The 24174-nt window shown below is 46.7% G+C and overlaps 12 non-coding genes and 3 pseudogenes across 12 annotated transcripts; all 15 read left to right on the top strand.

The window, feature by feature from the left end:
* Positions 1–5023: 5023 nt before the first annotated feature.
* Positions 5024–5238, top strand: LOC141242716 (U2 spliceosomal RNA; annotated as a pseudogene).
* Positions 5239–6350: 1112 nt separating this feature from the next.
* Positions 6351–6541, top strand: LOC141242668 (U2 spliceosomal RNA). Its single transcript, XR_012307065.1, has one exon. It is a non-coding gene; the product is annotated as a U2 spliceosomal RNA (small nuclear RNA).
* A 1115-nt stretch (positions 6542–7656) lies between these two features.
* Positions 7657–7847, top strand: LOC141242585 (U2 spliceosomal RNA). Its single transcript, XR_012306988.1, has one exon. It is a non-coding gene; the product is annotated as a U2 spliceosomal RNA (small nuclear RNA).
* Positions 7848–8962: 1115 nt separating this feature from the next.
* On the top strand, positions 8963–9153 carry LOC141242587 (U2 spliceosomal RNA). Its single transcript, XR_012306990.1, has one exon. It is a non-coding gene; the product is annotated as a U2 spliceosomal RNA (small nuclear RNA).
* A 1112-nt stretch (positions 9154–10265) lies between these two features.
* LOC141242653 (U2 spliceosomal RNA) lies at positions 10266–10456 on the top strand. Its single transcript, XR_012307051.1, has one exon. It is a non-coding gene; the product is annotated as a U2 spliceosomal RNA (small nuclear RNA).
* Positions 10457–11571: 1115 nt separating this feature from the next.
* LOC141242588 (U2 spliceosomal RNA) lies at positions 11572–11762 on the top strand. Its single transcript, XR_012306991.1, has one exon. It is a non-coding gene; the product is annotated as a U2 spliceosomal RNA (small nuclear RNA).
* Positions 11763–12877: 1115 nt separating this feature from the next.
* On the top strand, positions 12878–13068 carry LOC141242589 (U2 spliceosomal RNA). Its single transcript, XR_012306992.1, has one exon. It is a non-coding gene; the product is annotated as a U2 spliceosomal RNA (small nuclear RNA).
* Positions 13069–14183: 1115 nt separating this feature from the next.
* LOC141242590 (U2 spliceosomal RNA) lies at positions 14184–14374 on the top strand. The gene has a single exon (XR_012306993.1). It is a non-coding gene; the product is annotated as a U2 spliceosomal RNA (small nuclear RNA).
* Positions 14375–16371: 1997 nt separating this feature from the next.
* Positions 16372–16555, top strand: LOC141242704 (U2 spliceosomal RNA). The gene has a single exon (XR_012307099.1). It is a non-coding gene; the product is annotated as a U2 spliceosomal RNA (small nuclear RNA).
* Positions 16556–17670: 1115 nt separating this feature from the next.
* On the top strand, positions 17671–17762 carry LOC141242746 (U2 spliceosomal RNA; annotated as a pseudogene).
* A 791-nt stretch (positions 17763–18553) lies between these two features.
* LOC141242706 (U2 spliceosomal RNA) lies at positions 18554–18737 on the top strand. Its single transcript, XR_012307101.1, has one exon. It is a non-coding gene; the product is annotated as a U2 spliceosomal RNA (small nuclear RNA).
* Positions 18738–19852: 1115 nt separating this feature from the next.
* On the top strand, positions 19853–19944 carry LOC141242747 (U2 spliceosomal RNA; annotated as a pseudogene).
* A 791-nt stretch (positions 19945–20735) lies between these two features.
* LOC141242707 (U2 spliceosomal RNA) lies at positions 20736–20919 on the top strand. Its single transcript, XR_012307102.1, has one exon. It is a non-coding gene; the product is annotated as a U2 spliceosomal RNA (small nuclear RNA).
* A 1115-nt stretch (positions 20920–22034) lies between these two features.
* LOC141242659 (U2 spliceosomal RNA) lies at positions 22035–22225 on the top strand. Its single transcript, XR_012307057.1, has one exon. It is a non-coding gene; the product is annotated as a U2 spliceosomal RNA (small nuclear RNA).
* Positions 22226–23340: 1115 nt separating this feature from the next.
* LOC141242591 (U2 spliceosomal RNA) lies at positions 23341–23531 on the top strand. Its single transcript, XR_012306994.1, has one exon. It is a non-coding gene; the product is annotated as a U2 spliceosomal RNA (small nuclear RNA).
* The last annotated feature ends 643 nt before the right edge of the window (positions 23532–24174 follow it).

The raw sequence follows: 24174 nt of genomic DNA on the forward strand, positions 1-24174 counted from the left end.
CCGATATTTATTATGCGAATGGGCACCCTCCCATGGCGTACATTGACCACCCCCCGTGCTGTCAAAATGGTGGGCCTACTGTCTGAGTAAACTGGTTCTACCATTGCCTGGTAATCTCTACCTCTCAGACCAATAGCTGCCCGGCACCAAATCATCATTTCACTTTTTGGGGGCATGGCAATAGGAAAAGGGTCACACATTCTTACGCTACCAATCTCACCGCCGGAGAGTTCCACTTGTTGCCGTTGCATCAGTGCCCGGATCTCTTTCTGGAGCACCCGCTGCTCGCCGGAGCTGGCGTTCTTGGCAACCTGCTGTAAAAGGAAAATCACCTCTGCAAGACAATTTTCAATTACGTTAGTTCCTAGAGTTATTTTTGGGTGACTCTCATGTTTATCAATATCTACAATGATCAGTCCCTGTGCGGCCAGTTCGACTCTACCGATTTTGAGGGTCACCTCTTTAAATCCGATCTGTGGCACGGGCTGGCCATTGCTGGCGATGATACTCAAGTCGTCGTCAGGGTAGCGGGTAATATCCGAGTCATTCCAGTACTGCTTGAAGAGCACGTACGGGATGGTGGTGACCTGTGACCTGGTATCCAGTAGGGCACTCATGGGAATGCCATCCAGTACCACAGGCAAGACTGGACGTCCTCCCACATATCTGTCGCGCCAGTTCGATGGGCCTGGTGATCTTTTTCCTGGGGGTTGGCCCTCTACCCCAGGTTGTGCCCGTTTAAAGAACAGTACCTTTCCATATGTCCGGGTTGATTGCAGCGGCGGCAGATGGGTCGTCCGTCCTCGCTGTATCGGTCACTGGGTCTTCCTCTGGCCGGTGGGATCCTCCTTGGTCGACGCCACGGGATGTCCTCCAGTCCGGATGCCAGCTGGATCTTCCCTGGGGTGGAAACCTGTAAAGACTGCACAGTTCGGGTTAGCGCAGCAACGCTCTTAGCTAGCTCTTGGACCTGATGGTGTAGGTCTGGAGCCGGGTCATTGTCCAAAGCCTGCGCATCAGCTCCCACAGGCCCTGCCGACAAGGGCGCCGCCTCCTGGTGGTAAGTGATAGCTGGGCGCCTGTGGGTAACAACGCCACCCGGTGCTGGGTCTCGGAGCACCCGGATAGCTCTATCCTTGAACTGTGCAAAGTCCAGATGGGGATCCTGTAAGGCCATTGCCCGCAACTGGGTTCGGTGGGCATTGCAATATAAACCCTCTATAAATTGTTCAGTCAATAGCCTGTCCTCGTTTCCCACCCCATCAGGGTCGGTCTGCTTTATGGCCCTCAGGGCCTCTTGTAGGTTTAGTGCATAGTCCCTTATACTCTCATGCGCTCGCTGCTTGCACCCGTAGAATCTAAGCTTAATCTCGGCTGAGGTGCGGGTATCAAAGGTGTCCTTCAGCCGGGTTAGTATCCCTGCGACAGTCTTCCTCCCAGGTGGCCAGGATTTTACTTCCCTTTTGGCTGCCCCGGTTAGTTGGGCCACCAGGATGCTCACTTTTTGTTCTTCTGTGAGGGGGTACACCTGGAAGAGGCTATCCAGCTTTTCTCTAAAGTCATGCAGGGTATGTGACTCCCCTGAGTACTGGGGTAGCCAAGCTGCTCCCGGGATATAGGGCATGGTGAAGGGCATAACTGCAGCAGCGGTAGCGCTGGCGGGGGTTGAGGCAGTGAAGCTCTCCTCCGTATCCGACATCTTCCTCCCCCCTAGTGGACCGTGGCCTACCTTGCGATGATCCTCTTCCGTAGGCCGCGGCTCCGCAGTGGATCGTCAGGGTTGAGGACCTTCCGTCGCGCTCCTGTGACGTCGGCGTCTGCTGGGCTCCTTCCAGGACCTTACGCAACGTCCGGACGTGAGGCGGGGCTTCAGTTCTCGCGCGCTTTCGGAGTCCACGCCCCTCTTCTTCCCGCGCGGCGTCCTCAAGATGGCGTCCAATGGCGGGAAAACTCCACGGATGGCGGGAAGAAGGTCGAAGATGGCGCCGGATGGCGGGAAACCTTCGCGGATGGCGGGAAGAAGGTAGAAGATGGCGCCGGATGGCGGGAAACCTTCACCACTGGTAAGTTTGAACAGTCTTTGCTTTTCAGGCACGCAGTACCCGGTGGTTGCGGGCACGAAATCCTGCCGACTACGCCAAAGTTGACGCGCCCCTGGGCCTGTGTCGCGCTGCGTTGCGCACGCGGGAGCCTACCCGGAGCCGGATCAGTGGAGGGTTGTAGTCTCGTGGCGGTGACCCGGTCTGTGCCCAGGGAGTCAAACTAGACGGCAGTCTATTAGTAGTAAATAGTTGATGACTACGCCACCCGTTGAGTGCAGCTAGGAAGCTGCTGCTGCAGGGCAGACCGCTGAGGCCGGTGGTAGGATTGTGCAGCGTGATAATATAACCCCCAACGGTAGGGGTATGGCCTCAGGGCAGCCGACGTGGATGATGGGGGTAGCAGGAACCACTCAGAGACGGTACGGTGTAGTTCAGGGTCTTTACTGGTAACAACAACAGACCCTCCCGGAGTACTTGCTAGCAAACGGGGCCTGGTCAGTCTTTGAGCAGATGGGATCTCCCCTGGCCAGGCGTAGTTTTAGGCCTCCCAAACTGACTGTACTCTTCTGGCTACCTTGCTAGAAGCTGATGTAAGTAGCCCACGTCCCTGAGTGTACTGTGTGGTGCTCACCCGTATGGCCGGTGACTCGGGGCCTTCTAATGGCTTCCGCTCCACGATGGCGGTGCTGGTCCCACGCGTGTGACCGTGCCTTCGGGCTTCTGGGCCAGAGGACCTGAAATCCCCTGCCTGACGGATTCTGCTGCTGGGTAGGAGTTAGTCCCCACAGCCTCGGACTCCGGGTCCGGTAAAGAATCTTCTTAGTCAGGGCGAGCTCTGCAGCTGCCAGCCCCTGACTCCTTGTAACTCTGCTGTTTCCTATGCTGCTTCTCTTCTCCACTCTCCTTGTCTGACTCTCCCTGCCTCAGCCCCGGGTTTTTACAGGGGAAGTTCTTCCCCTCCCAAGACTGGGCAGGAGGTGTGGCATGCACAGGATCCCTGACCAAAGGACCTCCCACCTGCTCTCAGACATAACATTACATTACTGTGGAAAACCAGACCCCTGGGGTGCCACAGTTGTAGCTGATGTGATTGGTAAAGATCAAGTGTGTGCAGTGCCTGGTAGATGTATGACGGATAATCTGTGTCTTTTAAGAGATGTGTTGTGGGATTGTAAAGTAAGAAAGCAGAAGTGTATGGTGATGGCTGTTGACTTTGAAAAGGCGTTTGATCGCGTGTCTCATGTGTTTCTATTTGAGGTTTTGCGTAGAATGGGTTTTCCGGAGAAATTTGTGCGTGCCGTGAGAGGATTGTATGGGGAGGTGATGAGTGAATTTCTGGTGAATGGGTTTTTGAGTGAGAAAGTGTGTATTAGGTCTGGTGTGAGGCAAGGTTGTCCCATGTCACCGGTATTATTTGTGTGTGTGATTGAGCCACTGCTGTGTATGATTCGGAAAGAGAAAGTGGTGCGTGGTTTGTTAGTGCCAGGGAGTGGTGGAATGACTGTGAAAGTCTTAGGATATATGGATGATGTAGTAGTGGTGAGTGAGAGTGTGGCCTCTATGGAGAGAGTAAAATTGTTGTTGAATTTATTTTGTGGCGCGTCAGCGTTTCGTGTGAATTGGAACAAATGCATGTTTAAATGTTTTGATGACAATAGGATTAAGATGGATGGTGTGGCTGGTGTGGATGGTGCAATTAAAGTGTTGGGAGTTTTTTTTAATGATGATTTGAAAGGTTATGAGAGTTGGGATGAATGTGGTGAGCGGATTGTGCGGAAGATGAATTTTTGGAAGTTACGTTCTTTGTCTTTGGTAGGGAAGGTTCTTATTATTAAGGCTGTTATTCTCCCTATTTTGCTTTATGTTTCTTGTATTTTTCCAGTGCCCTATAGGAAAATTAAAAAAGTGGAGAAACTAATTTTTGTGTTTTTTTGGGGCAGTAGGATGGAAAGACTTAAGAGAGAGATTTTGTTTAAGCAATATTTGTATGGGGGACTAAAGTTTCCGAATATTGAAGTGTTTCTAACATTGCATTTTATTAAGACTACGGTCATTTTGATTGGGAAGAATAATAAAGGGGCATTTATGTGTAAGTATTTGGCTGGATGGATGCTGTATGGTCTGAATTGGGTGAAGCGTGATAAGAATGTGCCTGTTGCTTTTAAGTGTCCTGAGTGGTATGGTTTGATTGAGAAGTTTGTGAGGAAGAATGATTTGTTAGCAGTTGCAATGAAAGACTTTATGTTGGTTAAGAAGGTGATGGGGAAGATGTGTGTGAATGAGTGTGAGAGTAATGTGGTGGGATTGCGTTCTATGGAAGTTGCGCGGGTATGGAAGAAGTTAAGCATTCAAGGTGTGTCGAATAGACAGCGAGATATAGTATGGATGGGCCTTCATAATATTTTGCCAGTGAGGGATTTTCAGAAGAAAAGAGATCTCATAAGATCTGCAGTATGTCCAAGGGATGGTTGTGGAGCGAATGAGACGGTGAGGCACCTTATGTGGGATTGTAATTTTGCGTATGATGTGTGGAAAGGTGTGGGTGGACTGTGTAAAGGGGTTGCTGGTGTGAAGTTTATTGATTGGAGAGTGGCTATGTTTGGTTTTGGTGCTAGTCGTCGTGGCCTAGAAAGGATGATGTGGTTTATTATGGTGTGTGTGCAGGAGAGCTTGTGGGATGTGAGAAATTTGTGTGTGTTTAAAAGAGTAAATTTAACAGTAAATGATTGTATTAGGTTGATCTTAGCAAGACTATATGTAATCTATTTGTGGGATACAAGAGAAGGTGGTGGTGGTGGAACAGATTCTGAAGGTGTGTGGAAATACCTTAAGTGGCAGGATATGGTTAAATACCGTTGATATTTTTTCTGGAAATGTCTCTGGCATAGGATTACTTGTTTGTATTTTTGTTGAATAATACTTTAATAAAGAAACCACAATGATGCTTATGAAGTGGCAGTATAACTTATGACGAAGTCTGGTTAACTGTTTGCTTATATCTAAACCTGAGTGGTTTTAAAAAAAAAAAAAAAAAAAAAAAAAATCTGTTCTTATCAGTTTAATATCTGATACGTCCCCTATCTGGGGACCATATATTAAATGGATTTTTAGAACAGGGAGATGGAAAAAGAGCTTGCTCTGTCCACTCCACGCATTGACCTGGTATTGCAGTATCTCCAGGACCGGTGCACCCCTTCTTTGCAGTTTCTAAAATCAGAAAGAATTGAATTCAATGTTTTTTGTTCATTTTGCTTGTTTGTCGGATTTGGGGATGGACTCTTTGGCTTTGCTTTTCTTCTCCTCATTGGATTTTTCATGTTCAAAGTTGCAGAAGCCAGATTACAAGCTCATTTTGGTTCAACTTCAGCAACTGTGCATTGCATTGCCATGTAATGTAATGCAATGCTATCTATCTAGCTCTCCCTCTATACTTCCTTTTGGATAAACAGACATATTAGGCAAGCATATTGGAGCTTTCACCTAAATAACTACAGGTGGTGAGATAAGCTGCACAATATAATTGACCTTTCAGTATATTGTTGCACACACACCATCTATTTAGCAAATGCCCTTGTTATCAACAGCAGCCTTTTAAACTCACCTGAGCTAACAGGTATGTGCGCTGGTTACTCTGCTGCGCTTAAAATTTCTTTTTTGGTTTGCTACAATGCCTTTTCTGAAACGTTGTCTCCTTCTGCTGGAACACTGACTTCTTTCATTTAATGCCTGCAGACTATAAAAGAGAACCCAACCCAAAAAGTTTGGTTGATTAGTCTGTGGCATTCTGTTAAACTGTTGCTTATGGCGGTCTCTGTGAGCTTCTCAGCGACATTCAGCCAGCCAGGTATCCTGCCTGCAGTAGATGGAATGTGGCAATGGAACGCTGGCTGCGCGTGTCATAATAGGCTCTGAGCCTTTATATACCTGTGCACAGCAGCAGCCACCTTCAGTCTGCTGCTGGACAGCCAGCAGCAGCAGCAGCAGGAGAGGTATGTAATCAGGAGCCCTCCTGCTAAGGGTAGACAGCTGCTCGTTCCACCCCACCCCCCGCCTTAATTGGTTCTCCTCCCTTCCAACGGTGTTGAGGCGGGTGGGAACAGCAGGGGGTGAAGGTGCTGTGTTTAAAGAGGTGGAGTTATGCAGATCTAAAACGCGTGGATTGCAGCAGCAGCAAGCCGAAAAGTGCAGGCATGTAAGGGATCTAGAGGTTGACAACATGTCTTCTTAACGGGAGTCCAGGAGCTCATCTCCACAAATGGACTTTTCAGGATCCTTGGGTGGCTCCGTAGTTTGAAACCAATTCTGGTTATCGCTTCTCGGCCTTTTGGCTAAGATCAAGTGTAGTATCTGTTCTTATCAGTTTAATATCTGATACGTCCCCTATCTGGGGACCATATATTAAATGGATTTTTAGAACAGGGAGATGGAAAACGAGCTTGCTCTGTCCACTCCACGCATTGACCTGGTATTGCAGTATCTCCAGGACCGGTGCACCCCTTCTTTAATGCAGTTTCTAAAATCAGAAAGAATTGAATTCAATGTTTTTTGTTCATTTTGCTTGTTTGTCGGATTTGGGGATGGACTCTTTGGCTTTGCTTTTCTTCTCCTCATTGGATTTTTCATGTTCAAAGTTGCAGAAGCCAGATTACAAGCTCATTTTGGTTCAACTTCAGCAACTGTGCATTGCATTGCCATGTAATGTGATGCAATGCTATCTTTCTAGCTCTCCCTTTTTACTTCCTTTTGGATAAACAGACATATTAGGCAAGCATTTTGGAGCTTTCACCTAAATAACTACAGGTGGTGAGATAAGCTGCACAATATAATTGACCTTTCAGTATATTGTTGCACACACACCATCTATTTAGCAAATGCCCTTGTTATCAACAGCAGCCTTTTAAACTCACCTGAGCTAACAGGTATGTGCGCTGGTTACTCTGCTGCGCTTAAAATGTCTTTTTTGGTTTGCTACAATGCCTTTTCTGAAACGTTGTCTCCTTCTGCTGGAACACTGACTTCTTTCATTTAATGCCTGCAGACTATAAAAGAGAACCCAACCCAAAAAGTTTGGTTGATTAGTCTGTGGCATTCTGTTAAACTGTTGCTTTTGGCGGTCTCTGTGAGCTTCTCAGCGACATTCAGCCAGCCAGGTATCCTGCCTGCAGTAGATGGAATGTGGCAATGGAACGCTGGCTGCGCGTGTCATAATAGGCTCTGAGCCTTTATATACCTGTGCACAGCAGCAGCCACCTTCAGTCTGCTGCTGGACAGCCAGCAGCAGCAGCAGCAGGAGAGGTATGTAATCAGGAGCCCTCCTGCTAAGGGTAGACAGCTGCTCGTTCCACCCCACCCCCCGCCTTAATTGGTTCTCCTCCCTTCCAACGGTGTTGAGGCGGGTGGGAACAGCAGGGGGTGAAGGTGCTGTGTTTAAAGAGGTGGAGTTATGCAGATCTAAAACGCGTGGATTGCAGCAGCAGCAAGCCGAAAAGTGCAGGCATGTAAGGGATCTAGAGGTTGACAACATGTCTTCTTAACGGGAGTCCAGGAGCTCATCTCCACAAATGGACTTTTCAGGATCCTTGGGTGGCTCCGTAGTTTGAAACCAATTCTGGTTATCGCTTCTCGGCCTTTTGGCTAAGATCAAGTGTAGTATCTGTTCTTATCAGTTTAATATCTGATACGTCCCCTATCTGGGGACCATATATTAAATGGATTTTTAGAACAGGGAGATGGAAAAAGAGCTTGCTCTGTCCACTCCACGCATTGACCTGGTATTGCAGTATCTCCAGGACCGGTGCACCCCTTCTTTAATGCAGTTTCTAAAATCAGAAAGAATTGAATTCAATGTTTTTTGTTCATTTTGCTTGTTTGTCGGATTTGGGGATGGACTCTTTGGCTTTGCTTTTCTTCTCCTCATTGGATTTTTCATGTTCAAAGTTGCAGAAGCCAGATTACAAGCTCATTTTGGTTCAACTTCAGCAACTGTGCATTGCATTGCCATGTAATGTGATGCAATGCTATCTTTCTAGCTCTCCCTTTTTACTTCCTTTTGGATAAACAGACATATTAGGCAAGCATTTTGGAGCTTTCACCTAAATAACTACAGGTGGTGAGATAAGCTGCACAATATAATTGACCTTTCAGTATATTGTTGCACACACACCATCTATTTAGCAAATGCCCTTGTTATCAACAGCAGCCTTTTAAACTCACCTGAGCTAACAGGTATGTGCGCTGGTTACTCTGCTGCGCTTAAAATGTCTTTTTTGGTTTGCTACAATGCCTTTTCTGAAACGTTGTCTCCTTCTGCTGGAACACTGACTTCTTTCATTTAATGCCTGCAGACTATAAAAGAGAACCCAACCCAAAAAGTTTGGTTGATTAGTCTGTGGCATTCTGTTAAACTGTTGCTTATGGCGGTCTCTGTGAGCTTCTCAGCGACATTCAGCCAGCCAGGTATCCTGCCTGCAGTAGATGGAATGTGGCAATGGAACGCTGGCTGCGCGTGTCATAATAGGCTCTGAGCCTTTATATACCTGTGCACAGCAGCAGCCACCTTCAGTCTGCTGCTGGACAGCCAGCAGCAGCAGCAGCAGGAGAGGTATGTAATCAGGAGCCCTCCTGCTAAGGGTAGACAGCTGCTCGTTCCACCCCACCCCCCGCCTTAATTGGTTCTCCTCCCTTCCAACGGTGTTGAGGCGGGTGGGAACAGCAGGGGGTGAAGGTGCTGTGTTTAAAGAGGTGGAGTTATGCAGATCTAAAACGCGTGGATTGCAGCAGCAGCAAGCCGAAAAGTGCAGGCATGTAAGGGATCTAGAGGTTGACAACATGTCTTCTTAACGGGAGTCCAGGAGCTCATCTCCACAAATGGACTTTTCAGGATCCTTGGGTGGCTCCGTAGTTTGAAACCAATTCTGGTTATCGCTTCTCGGCCTTTTGGCTAAGATCAAGTGTAGTATCTGTTCTTATCAGTTTAATATCTGATACGTCCCCTATCTGGGGACCATATATTAAATGGATTTTTAGAACAGGGAGATGGAAAAAGAGCTTGCTCTGTCCACTCCACGCATTGACCTGGTATTGCAGTATCTCCAGGACCGGTGCACCCCTTCTTTAATGCAGTTTCTAAAATCAGAAAGAATTGAATTCAATGTTTTTTGTTCATTTTGCTTGTTTGTCGGATTTGGGGATGGACTCTTTGGCTTTGCTTTTCTTCTCCTCATTGGATTTTTCATGTTCAAAGTTGCAGAAGCCAGATTACAAGCTCATTTTGGTTCAACTTCAGCAACTGTGCATTGCATTGCCATGTAATGTGATGCAATGCTATCTTTCTAGCTCTCCCTTTTTACTTCCTTTTGGATAAACAGACATATTAGGCAAGCATTTTGGAGCTTTCACCTAAATAACTACAGGTGGTGAGATAAGCTGCACAATATAATTGACCTTTCAGTATATTGTTGCACACACACCATCTATTTAGCAAATGCCCTTGTTATCAACAGCAGCCTTTTAAACTCACCTGAGCTAACAGGTATGTGCGCTGGTTACTCTGCTGCGCTTAAAATTTCTTTTTTGGTTTGCTACAATGCCTTTTCTGAAACGTTGTCTCCTTCTGCTGGAACACTGACTTCTTTCATTTAATGCCTGCAGACTATAAAAGAGAACCCAACCCAAAAAGTTTGGTTGATTAGTCTGTGGCATTCTGTTAAACTGTTGCTTATGGCGGTCTCTGTGAGCTTCTCAGCGACATTCAGCCAGCCAGGTATCCTGCCTGCAGTAGATGGAATGTGGCAATGGAACGCTGGCTGCGCGTGTCATAATAGGCTCTGAGCCTTTATATACCTGTGCACAGCAGCAGCCACCTTCAGTCTGCTGCTGGACAGCCAGCAGCAGCAGCAGGAGAGGTATGTAATCAGGAGCCCTCCTGCTAAGGGTAGACAGCTGCTCGTTCCACCCCACCCCCCGCCTTAATTGGTTCTCCTCCCTTCCAACGGTGTTGAGGCGGGTGGGAACAGCAGGGGGTGAAGGTGCTGTGTTTAAAGAGGTGGAGTTATGCAGATCTAAAACGCGTGGATTGCAGCAGCAGCAAGCCGAAAAGTGCAGGCATGTAAGGGATCTAGAGGTTGACAACATGTCTTCTTAACGGGAGTCCAGGAGCTCATCTCCACAAATGGACTTTTCAGGATCCTTGGGTGGCTCCGTAGTTTGAAACCAATTCTGGTTATCGCTTCTCTGCCTTTTGGCTAAGATCAAGTGTAGTATCTGTTCTTATCAGTTTAATATCTGATACGTCCCCTATCTGGGGACCATATATTAAATGGATTTTTAGAACAGGGAGATGGAAAAAGAGCTTGCTCTGTCCACTCCACGCATTGACCTGGTATTGCAGTATCTCCAGGACCGGTGCACCCCTTCTTTAATGCAGTTTCTAAAATCAGAAAGAATTGAATTCAATGTTTTTTGTTCATTTTGCTTGTTTGTCGGATTTGGGGATGGACTTTTTGGCTTTGCTTTTCTTCTCCTCATTGGATTTTTCATGTTCAAAGTTGCAGAAGCCAGATTACAAGCTCATTTTGGTTCAACTTCAGCAACTGTGCATTGCATTGCCATGTAATGTGATGCAATGCTATCTTTCTAGCTCTCCCTTTTTACTTCCTTTTGGATAAACAGACATATTAGGCAAGCATTTTGGAGCTTTCACCTAAATAACTACAGGTGGTGAGATAAGCTGCACAATATAATTGACCTTTCAGTATATTGTTGCACACACACCATCTATTTAGCAAATGCCCTTGTTATCAACAGCAGCCTTTTAAACTCACCTGAGCTAACAGGTATGTGCGCTGGTTACTCTGCTGCGCTTAAAATTTCTTTTTTGGTTTGCTACAATGCCTTTTCTGAAACGTTGTCTCCTTCTGCTGGAACACTGACTTCTTTCATTTAATGCCTGCAGACTATAAAAGAGAACCCAACCCAAAAAGTTTGGTTGATTAGTCTGTGGCATTCTGTTAAACTGTTGCTTATGGCGGTCTCTGTGAGCTTCTCAGCGACATTCAGCCAGCCAGGTATCCTGCCTGCAGTAGATGGAATGTGGCAATGGAACGCTGGCTGCGCGTGTCATAATAGGCTCTGAGCCTTTATATACCTGTGCACAGCAGCAGCCACCTTCAGTCTGCTGCTGGACAGCCAGCAGCAGCAGCAGCAGGAGAGGTATGTAATCAGGAGCCCTTCTGCTAAGGGTAGACAGCTGCTCGTTCCACCCCACCCCCCGCCTTAATTGGTTCTCCTCCCTTCCAACGGTGTTGAGGCGGGTGGGAACAGCAGGGGGTGAAGGTGCTGTGTTTAAAGACGTGGAGTTATGCAGATCTAAAACACGTGGATTGCAGCAGCAGCAAGCCGAAAAGTGCAGGCATGTAAGGGATCTAGAGGTTGACAACATGTCTTCTTAACGGGAGTCCAGGAGCTCATCTCCACAAATGGACTTTTCAGGATCCTTGGGTGGCTCCGTAGTTTGAAACCAATTCTGGTTATCGCTTCTCGGCCTTTTGGCTAAGATCAAGTGTAGTATCTGTTCTTATCAGTTTAATATCTGATACGTCCCCTATCTGGGGACCATATATTAAATGGATTTTTAGAACAGGGAGATGGAAAAAGAGCTTGCTCTGTCCACTCCACGCATTGACCTGGTATTGCAGTATCTCCAGGACCGGTGCACCCCTTCTTTAATGCAGTTTCTAAAATCAGAAAGAATTGAATTCAATGTTTTTTGTTCATTTTGCTTGTTTGTCGGATTTGGGGATGGACTCTTTGGCTTTGCTTTTCTTCTCCTCATTGGATTTTTCATGTTCAAAGTTGCAGAAGCCAGATTACAAGCTCATTTTGGTTCAACTTCAGCAACTGTGCATTGCATTGCCATGTAATGTGATGCAATGCTATCTTTCTAGCTCTCCCTTTTTACTTCCTTTTGGATAAACAGACATATTAGGCAAGCATTTTGGAGCTTTCACCTAAATAACTACAGGTGGTGAGATAAGCTGCACAATATAATTGACCTTTCAGTATATTGTTGCACACACACCATCTATTTAGCAAATGCCCTTGTTATCAACAGCAGCCTTTTAAACTCACCTGAGCTAACAGGTATGTGCGCTGGTTACTCTGCTGCGCTTAAAATGTCTTTTTTGGTTTGCTACAATGCCTTTTCTGAAACGTTGTCTCCTTCTGCTGGAACACTGACTTCTTTCATTTAATGCCTGCAGACTATAAAAGAGAACCCAACCCAAAAAGTTTGGTTGATTAGTCTGTGGCATTCTGTTAAACTGTTGCTTATGGCGGTCTCTGTGAGCTTCTCAGCGACATTCAGCCAGCCAGGTATCCTGCCTGCAGTAGATGGAATGTGGCAATGGAACGCTGGCTGCGCGTGTCATAATAGGCTCTGAGCCTTTATATACCTGTGCACAGCAGCAGCCACCTTCAGTCTGCTGCTGGACAGCCAGCAGCAGCAGCAGCAGGAGAGGTATGTAATCAGGAGCCCTCCTGCTAAGGGTAGACAGCTGCTCGTTCCACCCCACCCCCCGCCTTAATTGGTTCTCCTCCCTTCCAACGGTGTTGAGGCGGGTGGGAACAGCAGGGGGTGAAGGTGCTGTGTTTAAAGAGGTGGAGTTATGCAGATCTAAAACGCGTGGATTGCAGCAGCAGCAAGCCGAAAAGTGCAGGCATGTAAGGGATCTAGAGGTTGACAACATGTCTTCTTAACGGGAGTCCAGGAGCTCATCTCCACAAATGGACTTTTCAGGATCCTTGGGTGGCTCCGTAGTTTGAAACCAATTCTGGTTATCGCTTCTCGGCCTTTTGGCTAAGATCAAGTGTAGTATCTGTTCTTATCAGTTTAATATCTGATACGTCCCCTATCTGGGGACCATATATTAAATGGATTTTTAGAACAGGGAGATGGAAAAAGAGCTTGCTCTGTCCACTCCACGCATTGACCTGGTATTGCAGTATCTCCAGGACCGGTGCACCCCTTCTTTAATGCAGTTTCTAAAATCAGAAAGAATTGAATTCAATGTTTTTTGTTCATTTTGCTTGTTTGTCGGATTTGGGGATGGACTCTTTGGCTTTGCTTTTCTTCTCCTCATTGGATTTTTCATGTTCAAAGTTGCAGAAGCCAGATTACAAGCTCATTTTGGTTCAACTTCAGCAACTGTGCATTGCATTGCCATGTAATGTGATGCAATGCTATCTTTCTAGCTCTCCCTTTTTACTTCCTTTTGGATAAACAGACATATTAGGCAAGCATTTTGGAGCTTTCACCTAAATAACTACAGGTGGTGAGATAAGCTGCACAATATAATTGACCTTTCAGTATATTGTTGCACACACACCATCTATTTAGCAAATGCCCTTGTTATCAACAGCAGCCTTTTAAACTCACCTGAGCTAACAGGTATGTGCGCTGGTTACTCTGCTGCGCTTAAAATGTCTTTTTTGGTTTGCTACAATGCCTTTTCTGAAACGTTGTCTCCTTCTGCTGGAACACTGACTTCTTTCATTTAATGCCTGCAGACTATAAAAGAGAACCCAACCCAAAAAGTTTGGTTGATTAGTCTGTGGCATTCTGTTAAACTGTTGCTTATGGCGGTCTCTGTGAGCTTCTCAGCGACATTCAGCCAGCCAGGTATCCTGCCTGCAGTAGATGGAATGTGGCAATGGAACGCTGGCTGCGCGTGTCATAATAGGCTCTGAGCCTTTATATACCTGTGCACAGCAGCAGCCACCTTCAGTCTGCTGCTGGACAGCCAGCAGCAGCAGCAGCAGGAGAGGTATGTAATCAGGAGCCCTCCTGCTAAGGGTAGACAGCTGCTCGTTCCACCCCACCCCCCGCCTTAATTGGTTCTCCTCCCTTCCAACGGTGTTGAGGCGGGTGGGAACAGCAGGGGGTGAAGGTGCTGTGTTTAAAGAGGTGGAGTTATGCAGATCTAAAACGCGTGGATTGCAGCAGCAGCAAGCCGAAAAGTGCAGGCATGTAAGGGATCTAGAGGTTGACAACATGTCTTCTTAACGGGAGTCCAGGAGCTCATCTCCACAAATGGACTTTTCAGGATCCTTGGGTGGCTCCGTAGTTTGAAACCAATTCTGGTTATCGCTTCTCGGCCTTTTGGCTAAGATCAAGTGTAGTATCTGTTCTTATCAGTTTAATATCTGATACGTCCCCTATCTGGGGACCATATATTAAATGGATTTTTAGAACAGGGAGATGGAAAAAGAGCTTGCTCTGTCCACTCCACGCATTGACCTGGTATTGCAGTATCTCCAGGACCGGTGCACCCCTTCTTTAATGCAGTTTCTAAAATCAGAAAGAATTGAATTCAATGTTTTTTGTTCATTTTGCTTGTTTGTCGGATTTGGGGATGGACTCTTTGGCTTTGCTTTTCTTCTCCTCATTGGATTTTTCATGTTCAAAGTTGCAGAAGCCAGATTACAAGCTCATTTTGGTTCAACTTCAGCAACTGTGCATTGCATTGCCATGTAATGTGATGCAATGCTATCTTTCTAGCTCTCCCTTTTTACTTCCTTTTGGATAAACAGACATATTAGGCAAGCATTTTGGAGCTTTCACCTAAATAACTACAGGTGGTGAGATAAGCTGCACAATATAATTGACCTTTCAGTATATTGTTGCACACACACCATCTATTTAGCAAATGCCCTTGTTATCAACAGCAGCCTTTTAAACTCACCTGAGCTAACAGGTATGTGCGCTGGTTACTCTGCTGCGCTTAAAATTTCTTTTTTGGTTTGCTACAATGCCTTTTCTGAAACGTTGTCTCCTTCTGCTGGAACACTGACTTCTTTCATTTAATGCCTGCAGACTATAAAAGAGAACCCAACCCAAAAAGTTTGGTTGATTAGTCTGTGGCATTCTGTTAAACTGTTGCTTATGGCGGTCTCTGTGAGCTTCTCAGCGACATTCAGCCAGCCAGGTATCCTGCCTGCGAGTAGATGGAATGTGGCAATGGAACGCTGGCTGCGCGTGTCATAATAGGCTCTGAGCCTTTATATACCTGTGCACAGCAGCAGCCACCTTCAGTCTGCTGCTGGACAGCCAGCAGCAGCAGCAGGAGAGGTATGTAATCAGGAGCCCTCCTGCTAAGGGTAGACAGCTGCTCGTTCCACCCCACCCCCCGCCTTAATTGGTTCTCCTCCCTTCCAACGGTGTTGAGGCGGGTGGGAACAGCAGGGGGTGAAGGTGCTGTGTTTAAAGAGGTGGAGTTATGCAGATCTAAAACGCGTGGATTGCAGCAGCAGCAAGCCGAAAAGTGCAGGCATGTAAGGGATCTAGAGGTTGACAACATGTCTTCTTAACGGGAGTCCAGGAGCTCATCTCCACAAATGGACTTTTCAGGATCCTTGGGTGGCTCCGTAGTTTGAAACCAATTCTGGTTATCGCTTCCCCTGCCTTTTGGCTAAGATCAAGTGTAGTATCTTTCGAAAAGGCGGTTTTGGATGTTGGCCGCCCTAGTAGATTGATACATTATGCACACTGGGGTTTAGGCGCTTGTTAGTACGCCAGGTGGCTAATATAGTCATCTGGTGGAAAGCATGGCCCCCTAGGATTGACGCCATTGGGTCGGGGAAGATCGAAAGCCCGAAGTGTGAAGTGCCCCAGGAGTGGTGACCCTGGGGTGCCTCAACTCACTGGGATTGGGAACCCCACTTGAGTTTAAGGCACATTTGCACTAGCACTTCAATATTTCTTTCTTCACACACACCCTTATTCCGGGCCTTCTGGCCTTAGGATGGGGAATTTTTCAATTCCCGGTCGAAGGTCCGGGCAGTATTATACTGTGAAACCTTCACTATTTATTTAATTTTTTTGTCACTGTGTGTCCACTTTTTCACGTGTGTCCACGTCCTTACTAGGATTTTGTCGGGATGCGGTTCCCTTACGGGTTCCTCTCTTGGCAGGTCTAGGGGGGGAGTGTGTGGCCATCAGGTTCCGCTCCCCCCTGAACCCCCCTGGCTCTCCTCTTTCTGGAGGAGAGCGTTGTTGGCTCCCCTCTTCCGGGAGGGGAGCACAGTCTTTGGCTCCCAGTGCCTTGCTCGGGTGAGAACTCGGGCAGGTGCTGGGGGTAAGATTGGGTCGCCTCTGGCTCCGGCTGGAGGTGGCTATTTGTCCCTGTTCCTCGCTGTGGCCTTCTGGCTCGGAGGGACGGGGAATGGTTTGGGGGACCCTTCTCCTTTTGGAGAGGGTTTCAAGAAGACCAGCATCCTAGTGCACTTTTTTTGTGGCACTTGTCACTTTTTTAAGCGCACTCGGGTTTTGTACACGAATTCGGGCTTTCGATAAAAAAAAAAAATCTGTTCTTATCAGTTTAATATCTGATACGTCCCCTATCTGGGGACCATATATTAAATGGATTTTTAGAACAGGGAGATGGAAAAAGAGCTTGCTCTGTCCACTCCACGCATTGACCTGGTATTGCAGTATCTCCAGGACCGGTGCACCCCTTCTTTAATGCAGTTTCTAAAATCAGAAAGAATTGAATTCAATGTTTTTTGTTCATTTTGCTTGTTTGTCGGATTTGGGGATGGACTCTTTGGCTTTGCTTTTCTTCTCCTCATTGGATTTTTCATGTTCAAAGTTGCAGAAGCCAGATTACAAGCTCATTTTGGTTCAACTTCAGCAACTGTGCATTGCATTGCCATGTAATGTGATGCAATGCTATCTTTCTAGCTCTCCCTTTTTACTTCCTTTTGGATAAACAGACATATTAGGCAAGCATTTTGGAGCTTTCACCTAAATAACTACAGGTGGTGAGATAAGCTGCACAATATAATTGACCTTTCAGTATATTGTTGCACACACACCATCTATTTAGCAAATGCCCTTGTTATCAACAGCAGCCTTTTAAACTCACCTGAGCTAACAGGTATGTGCGCTGGTTACTCTGCTGCGCTTAAAATTTCTTTTTTGGTTTGCTACAATGCCTTTTCTGAAACGTTGTCTCCTTCTGCTGGAACACTGACTTCTTTCATTTAATGCCTGCAGACTATAAAAGAGAAACCAACCCAAAAAGTTTGGTTGATTAGTCTGTGGCATTCTGTTAAACTGTTGCTTATGGCGGTCTCTGTGAGCTTCTCAGCGACATTCAGCCAGCCAGGTATCCTGCCTGCAGTAGATGGAATGTGGCAATGGAACGCTGGCTGCGCGTGTCATAATAGGCTCTGAGCCTTTATATACCTGTGCACAGCAGCAGCCACCTTCAGTCTGCTGCTGGACAGCCAGCAGCAGCAGCAGCAGGAGAGGTATGTAATCAGGAGCCCTCCTGCTAAGGGTAGACAGCTGCTCGTTCCACCCCACCCCCCGCCTTAATTGGTTCTCCTCCCTTCCAACGGTGTTGAGGCGGGTGGGAACAGCAGGGGGTGAAGGTGCTGTGTTTAAAGAGGTGGAGTTATGCAGATCTAAAACGCGTGGATTGCAGCAGCAGCAAGCCGAAAAGTGCAGGCATGTAAGGGATCTAGAGGTTGACAACATGTCTTCTTAACGGGAGTCCAGGAGCTCATCTCCACAAATGGACTTTTCAGGATCCTTGGGTGGCTCCGTAGTTTGAAACCAATTCTGGTTATCGCTTCTCGGCCTTTTGGCTAAGATCAAGTGTAGTATCTTTCGAAAAGGCGGTTTTGGATGTTGGCCGCCCTAGTAGATTGATACATTATGCACACTGGGGTTTAGGCGCTTGTTAGTACGCCAGGTGGCTAATATAGTCATCTGGTGGAAAGCATGGCCCCCCAGGATCGACGCCATTGGGTCGGGGAAGATCGAAAGCCCGAAGTGTGAAGTGCCCCAGGAGTGGTGACCCTGGGGTGCCTCAACTCACTGGGATTGGGAACCCCACTTGAGTTTAAGGCACATTTGCACTAGCACTTCAATATTTCTTTCTTCACACACACCCTTATTCCGGGCCTTCTGGCCTTAGGATGGGGAATTTTTCAATTCCCGGTCGAAGGTCCGGGCAGTATTATACTGTGAAACCTTCACTATTTATTTAATTTTTTTGTCACTGTGTGTCCACTTTTTCACGTGTGTCCACGTCCTTACTAGGATTTTGTCGGGATGCGGTTCCCTTACGGGTTCCTCTCTTGGCAGGTCTAGGGGGGGAGTGTGTGGCCATCAGGTTCCGCTCCCCCCTGAACCCCCCTGGCTCTCCTCTTTCTGGAGGAGAGCGTTGTTGGCTCCCCTCTTCCGGGAGGGGAGCACAGTCTTTGGCTCCCAGTGCCTTGCTCGGGTGAGAACTCGGGCAGGTGCTGGGGGTAAGATTGGGTCGCCTCTGGCTCCGGCTGGAGGTGGCTATTTGTCCCTGTTCCTCGCTGTGGCCTTCTGGCTCGGAGGGACGGGGAATGGTTTGGGGGACCCTTCTCCTTTTGGAGAGGGTTTCAAGAAGACCAGCATCCTAGTGCACTTTTTTTGTGGCACTTGTCACTTTTTTAAGCGCACTCGGGTTTTGTACACGAATTCGGGCTTTCGATAAAAAAAAAAAATCTGTTCTTATCAGTTTAATATCTGATACGTCCCCTATCTGGGGACCATATATTAAATGGATTTTTAGAACAGGGAGATGGAAAAAGAGCTTGCTCTGTCCACTCCACGCATTGACCTGGTATTGCAGTATCTCCAGGACCGGTGCACCCCTTCTTTAATGCAGTTTCTAAAATCAGAAAGAATTGAATTCAATGTTTTTTGTTCATTTTGCTTGTTTGTCGGATTTGGGGATGGACTCTTTGGCTTTGCTTTTCTTCTCCTCATTGGATTTTTCATGTTCAAAGTTGCAGAAGCCAGATTACAAGCTCATTTTGGTTCAACTTCAGCAACTGTGCATTGCATTGCCATGTAATGTGATGCAATGCTATCTTTCTAGCTCTCCCTTTTTACTTCCTTTTGGATAAACAGACATATTAGGCAAGCATTTTGGAGCTTTCACCTAAATAACTACAGGTGGTGAGATAAGCTGCACAATATAATTGACCTTTCAGTATATTGTTGCACACACACCATCTATTTAGCAAATGCCCTTGTTATCAACAGCAGCCTTTTAAACTCACCTGAGCTAACAGGTATGTGCGCTGGTTACTCTGCTGCGCTTAAAATTTCTTTTTTGGTTTGCTACAATGCCTTTTCTGAAACGTTGTCTCCTTCTGCTGGAACACTGACTTCTTTCATTTAATGCCTGCAGACTATAAAAGAGAACCCAACCCAAAAAGTTTGGTTGATTAGTCTGTGGCATTCTGTTAAACTGTTGCTTATGGCGGTCTCTGTGAGCTTCTCAGCGACATTCAGCCAGCCAGGTATCCTGCCTGCAGTAGATGGAATGTGGCAATGGAACGCTGGCTGCGCGTGTCATAATAGGCTCTGAGCCTTTATATACCTGTGCACAGCAGCAGCCACCTTCAGTCTGCTGCTGGACAGCCAGCAGCAGCAGCAGCAGGAGAGGTATGTAATCAGGAGCCCTCCTGCTAAGGGTAGACAGCTGCTCGTTCCACCCCACCCCCCACCTTAATTGGTTCTCCTCCCTTCCAACGGTGTTGAGGCGGGTGGGAACAGCAGGGGGTGAAGGTGCTGTGTTTAAAGAGGTGGAGTTATGCAGATCTAAAACGCGTGGATTGCAGCAGCAGCAAGCCGAAAAGTGCAGGCATGTAAGGGATCTAGAGGTTGACAACATGTCTTCTTAACGGGAGTCCAGGAGCTCATCTCCACAAATGGACTTTTCAGGATCCTTGGGTGGCTCCGTAGTTTGAAACCAATTCTGGTTATCGCTTCTCGGCCTTTTGGCTAAGATCAAGTGTAGTATCTTTCGAAAAGGCGGTTTTGGATGTTGGCCGCCCTAGTAGATTGATACATTATGCACACTGGGGTTTAGGCGCTTGTTAGTACGCCAGGTGGCTAATATAGTCATCTGGTGGAAAGCATGGCCCCCCAGGATCGACGCCATTGGGTCGGGGAAGATCGAAAGCCCGAAGTGTGAAGTGCCCCAGGAGTGGTGACCCTGGGGTGCCTCAACTCACTGGGATTGGGAACCCCACTTGAGTTTAAGGCACATTTGCACTAGCACTTCAATATTTCTTTCTTCACACACACCCTTATTCCGGGCCTTCTGGCCTTAGGATGGGGAATTTTTCAATTCCCGGTCGAAGGTCCGGGCAGTATTATACTGTGAAACCTTCACTATTTATTTAATTTTTTTGTCACTGTGTGTCCACTTTTTCACGTGTGTCCACGTCCTTACTAGGATTTTGTCGGGATGCGGTTCCCTTACGGGTTCCTCTCTTGGCAGGTCTAGGGGGGGAGTGTGTGGCCATCAGGTTCCGCTCCCCCCTGAACCCCCCTGGCTCTCCTCTTTCTGGAGGAGAGCGTTGTTGGCTCCCCTCTTCCGGGAGGGGAGCACAGTCTTTGGCTCCCAGTGCCTTGCTCGGGTGAGAACTCGGGCAGGTGCTGGGGGTAAGATTGGGTCGCCTCTGGCTCCGGCTGGAGGTGGCTATTTGTCCCTGTTCCTCGCTGTGGCCTTCTGGCTCGGAGGGACGGGGAATGGTTTGGGGGACCCTTCTCCTTTTGGAGAGGGTTTCAAGAAGACCAGCATCCTAGTGCACTTTTTTTGTGGCACTTGTCACTTTTTTAAGCGCACTCGGGTTTTGTACACGAATTCGGGCTTTCGATAAAAAAAAAAAATCTGTTCTTATCAGTTTAATATCTGATACGTCCCCTATCTGGGGACCATATATTAAATGGATTTTTAGAACAGGGAGATGGAAAAAGAGCTTGCTCTGTCCACTCCACGCATTGACCTGGTATTGCAGTATCTCCAGGACCGGTGCACCCCTTCTTTAATGCAGTTTCTAAAATCAGAAAGAATTGAATTCAATGTTTTTTGTTCATTTTGCTTGTTTGTCGGATTTGGGGATGGACTCTTTGGCTTTGCTTTTCTTCTCCTCATTGGATTTTTCATGTTCAAAGTTGCAGAAGCCAGATTACAAGCTCATTTTGGTTCAACTTCAGCAACTGTGCATTGCATTGCCATGTAATGTGATGCAATGCTATCTTTCTAGCTCTCCCTTTTTACTTCCTTTTGGATAAACAGACATATTAGGCAAGCATTTTGGAGCTTTCACCTAAATAACTACAGGTGGTGAGATAAGCTGCACAATATAATTGACCTTTCAGTATATTGTTGCACACACACCATCTATTTAGCAAATGCCCTTGTTATCAACAGCAGCCTTTTAAACTCACCTGAGCTAACAGGTATGTGCGCTGGTTACTCTGCTGCGCTTAAAATTTCTTTTTTGGTTTGCTACAATGCCTTTTCTGAAACGTTGTCTCCTTCTGCTGGAACACTGACTTCTTTCATTTAATGCCTGCAGACTATAAAAGAGAACCCAACCCAAAAAGTTTGGTTGATTAGTCTGTGGCATTCTGTTAAACTGTTGCTTATGGCGGTCTCTGTGAGCTTCTCAGCGACATTCAGCCAGCCAGGTATCCTGCCTGCAGTAGATGGAATGTGGCAATGGAACGCTGGCTGCGCGTGTCATAATAGGCTCTGAGCCTTTATATACCTGTGCACAGCAGCAGCCACCTTCAGTCTGCTGCTGGACAGCCAGCAGCAGCAGCAGCAGGAGAGGTATGTAATCAGGAGCCCTCCTGCTAAGGGTAGACTGCTGCTCGTTCCACCCCACCCCCCGCCTTAATTGGTTCTCCTCCCTTCCAATGGTGTTGAGGCGGGTGGGAACAGCAGGGGGTGAAGGTGCTGTGTTTAAAGAGGTGGAGTTATGCAGATCTAAAACGCGTGGATTGCAGCAGCAGCAAGCCGAAAAGTGCAGGCATGTAAGGGATCTAGAGGTTGACAACATGTCTTCTTAACGGGAGTCCAGGAGCTCATCTCCACAAATGGACTTTTCAGGATCCTTGGGTGGCTCCGTAGTTTGAAACCAATTCTGGTTATCGCTTCTCGGCCTTTTGGCTAAGATCAAGTGTAGTATCTGTTCTTATCAGTTTAATATCTGATACGTCCCCTATCTGGGGACCATATATTAAATGGATTTTTAGAACAGGGAGATGGAAAAAGAGCTTGCTTTGTCCACTCCACGCATTGACCTGGTATTGCAGTATCTCCAGGACCGGTGCACCCCTTCTTTAATGCAGTTTCTAAAATCAGAAAGAATTGAATTCAATGTTTTTTGTTCATTTTGCTTGTTTGTCGGATTTGGGGATGGACTCTTTGGCTTTGCTTTTCTTCTCCTCATTGGATTTTTCATGTTCAAAGTTGCAGAAGCCAGATTACAAGCTCATTTTGGTTCAACTTCAGCAACTGTGCATTGCATTGCCATGTAATGTGATGCAATGCTATCTTTCTAGCTCTCCCTTTTAACTTCCTTTTGGATAAACAGACATATTAGGCAAGCATTTTGGAGCTTTCACCTAAATAACTACAGGTGGTGAGATAAGCTGCACAATATAATTGACCTTTCAGTATATTGTTGCACACACACCATCTATTTAGCAAATGCCCTTGTTATCAACAGCAGCCTTTTAAACTCACCTGAGCTAACAGGTATGTGCGCTGGTTACTCTGCTGCGCTTAAAATGTCTTTTTTGGTTTGCTACAATGCCTTTTCTGAAACGTTGTCTCCTTCTGCTGGAACACTGACTTCTTTCATTTAATGCCTGCAGACTATAAAAGAGAACCCAACCCAAAAAGTTTGGTTGATTAGTCTGTGGCATTCTGTTAAACTGTTGCTTATGGCGGTCTCTGTGAGCTTCTCAGCGACATTCAGCCAGCCAGGTATCCTGCCTGCAGTAGATGGAATGTGGCAATGGAACGCTGGCTGCGCGTGTCATAATAGGCTCTGAGCCTTTATATACCTGTGCACAGCAGCAGCCACCTTCAGTCTGCTGCTGGACAGCCAGCAGCAGCAGCAGCAGGAGAGGTATGTAATCAGGAGCCCTCCTGCTAAGGGTAGACAGCTGCTCGTTCCACCCCACCCCCCGCCTTAATTGGTTCTCCTCCCTTCCAACGGTGTTGAGGCGGGTGGGAACAGCAGGGGGTGAAGGTGCTGTGTTTAAAGAGGTGGAGTTATGCAGATCTAAAACGCGTGGATTGCAGCAGCAGCAAGCCGAAAAGTGCAGGCATGTAAGGGATCTAGAGGTTGACAACATGTCTTCTTAACGGGAGTCCAGGAGCTCATCTCCACAAATGGACTTTTTAGGATCCTTGGGTGGCTCCGTAGTTTGAAACCAATTCTGGTTATCGCTTCTCGGCCTTTTGGCTAAGATCAAGTGTAGTATCTGTTCTTATCAGTTTAATATCTGATACGTCCCCTATCTGGGGACCATATATTAAATGGATTTTTAGAACAGGGAGATGGAAAAAGAGCTTGCTCTGTCCACTCCACGCATTGACCTGGTATTGCAGTATCTCCAGGACCGGTGCACCCCTTCTTTAATGCAGTTTCTAAAATCAGAAAGAATTGAATTCAATGTTTTTTGTTCATTTTGCTTGTTTGTCGGATTTGGGGATGGACTCTTTGGCTTTGCTTTTCTTCTCCTCATTGGATTTTTCATGTTCAAAGTTGCAGAAGCCAGATTACAAGCTCATTTTGGTTCAACTTCAGCAACTGTGCATTGCATTGCCATGTAATGTGATGCAATGCTATCTTTCTAGCTCTCCCTTTTTACTTCCTTTTGGATAAACAGACATATTAGGCAAGCATTTTGGAGCTTTCACCTAAATAACTACAGGTGGTGAGATAAGCTGCACAATATAATTGACCTTTCAGTATATTGTTGCACACACACCATCTATTTAGCAAATGCCCTTGTTATCAACAGCAGCCTTTTAAACTCACCTGAGCTAACAGGTATGTGCGCTGGTTACTCTGCTGCGCTTAAAATTTCTTTTTTGGTTTGCTACAATGCCTTTTCTGAAACGTTGTCTCCTTCTGCTGGAACACTGACTTCTTTCATTTAATGCCTGCAGACTATAAAAGAGAACCCAACCCAAAAAGTTTGGTTGATTAGTCTGTGGCATTCTGTTAAACTGTTGCTTATGGCGGTCTCTGTGAGCTTCTCAGCGACATTCAG

Source organism: Phyllobates terribilis, unplaced genomic scaffold (assembly GCF_046119375.1).
Source record: "Phyllobates terribilis strain yellow unplaced genomic scaffold, ASM4611937v1 Scaffold_1049__1_contigs__length_452226, whole genome shotgun sequence".
Taxonomy (NCBI): domain Eukaryota; kingdom Metazoa; phylum Chordata; class Amphibia; order Anura; family Dendrobatidae; genus Phyllobates; species Phyllobates terribilis.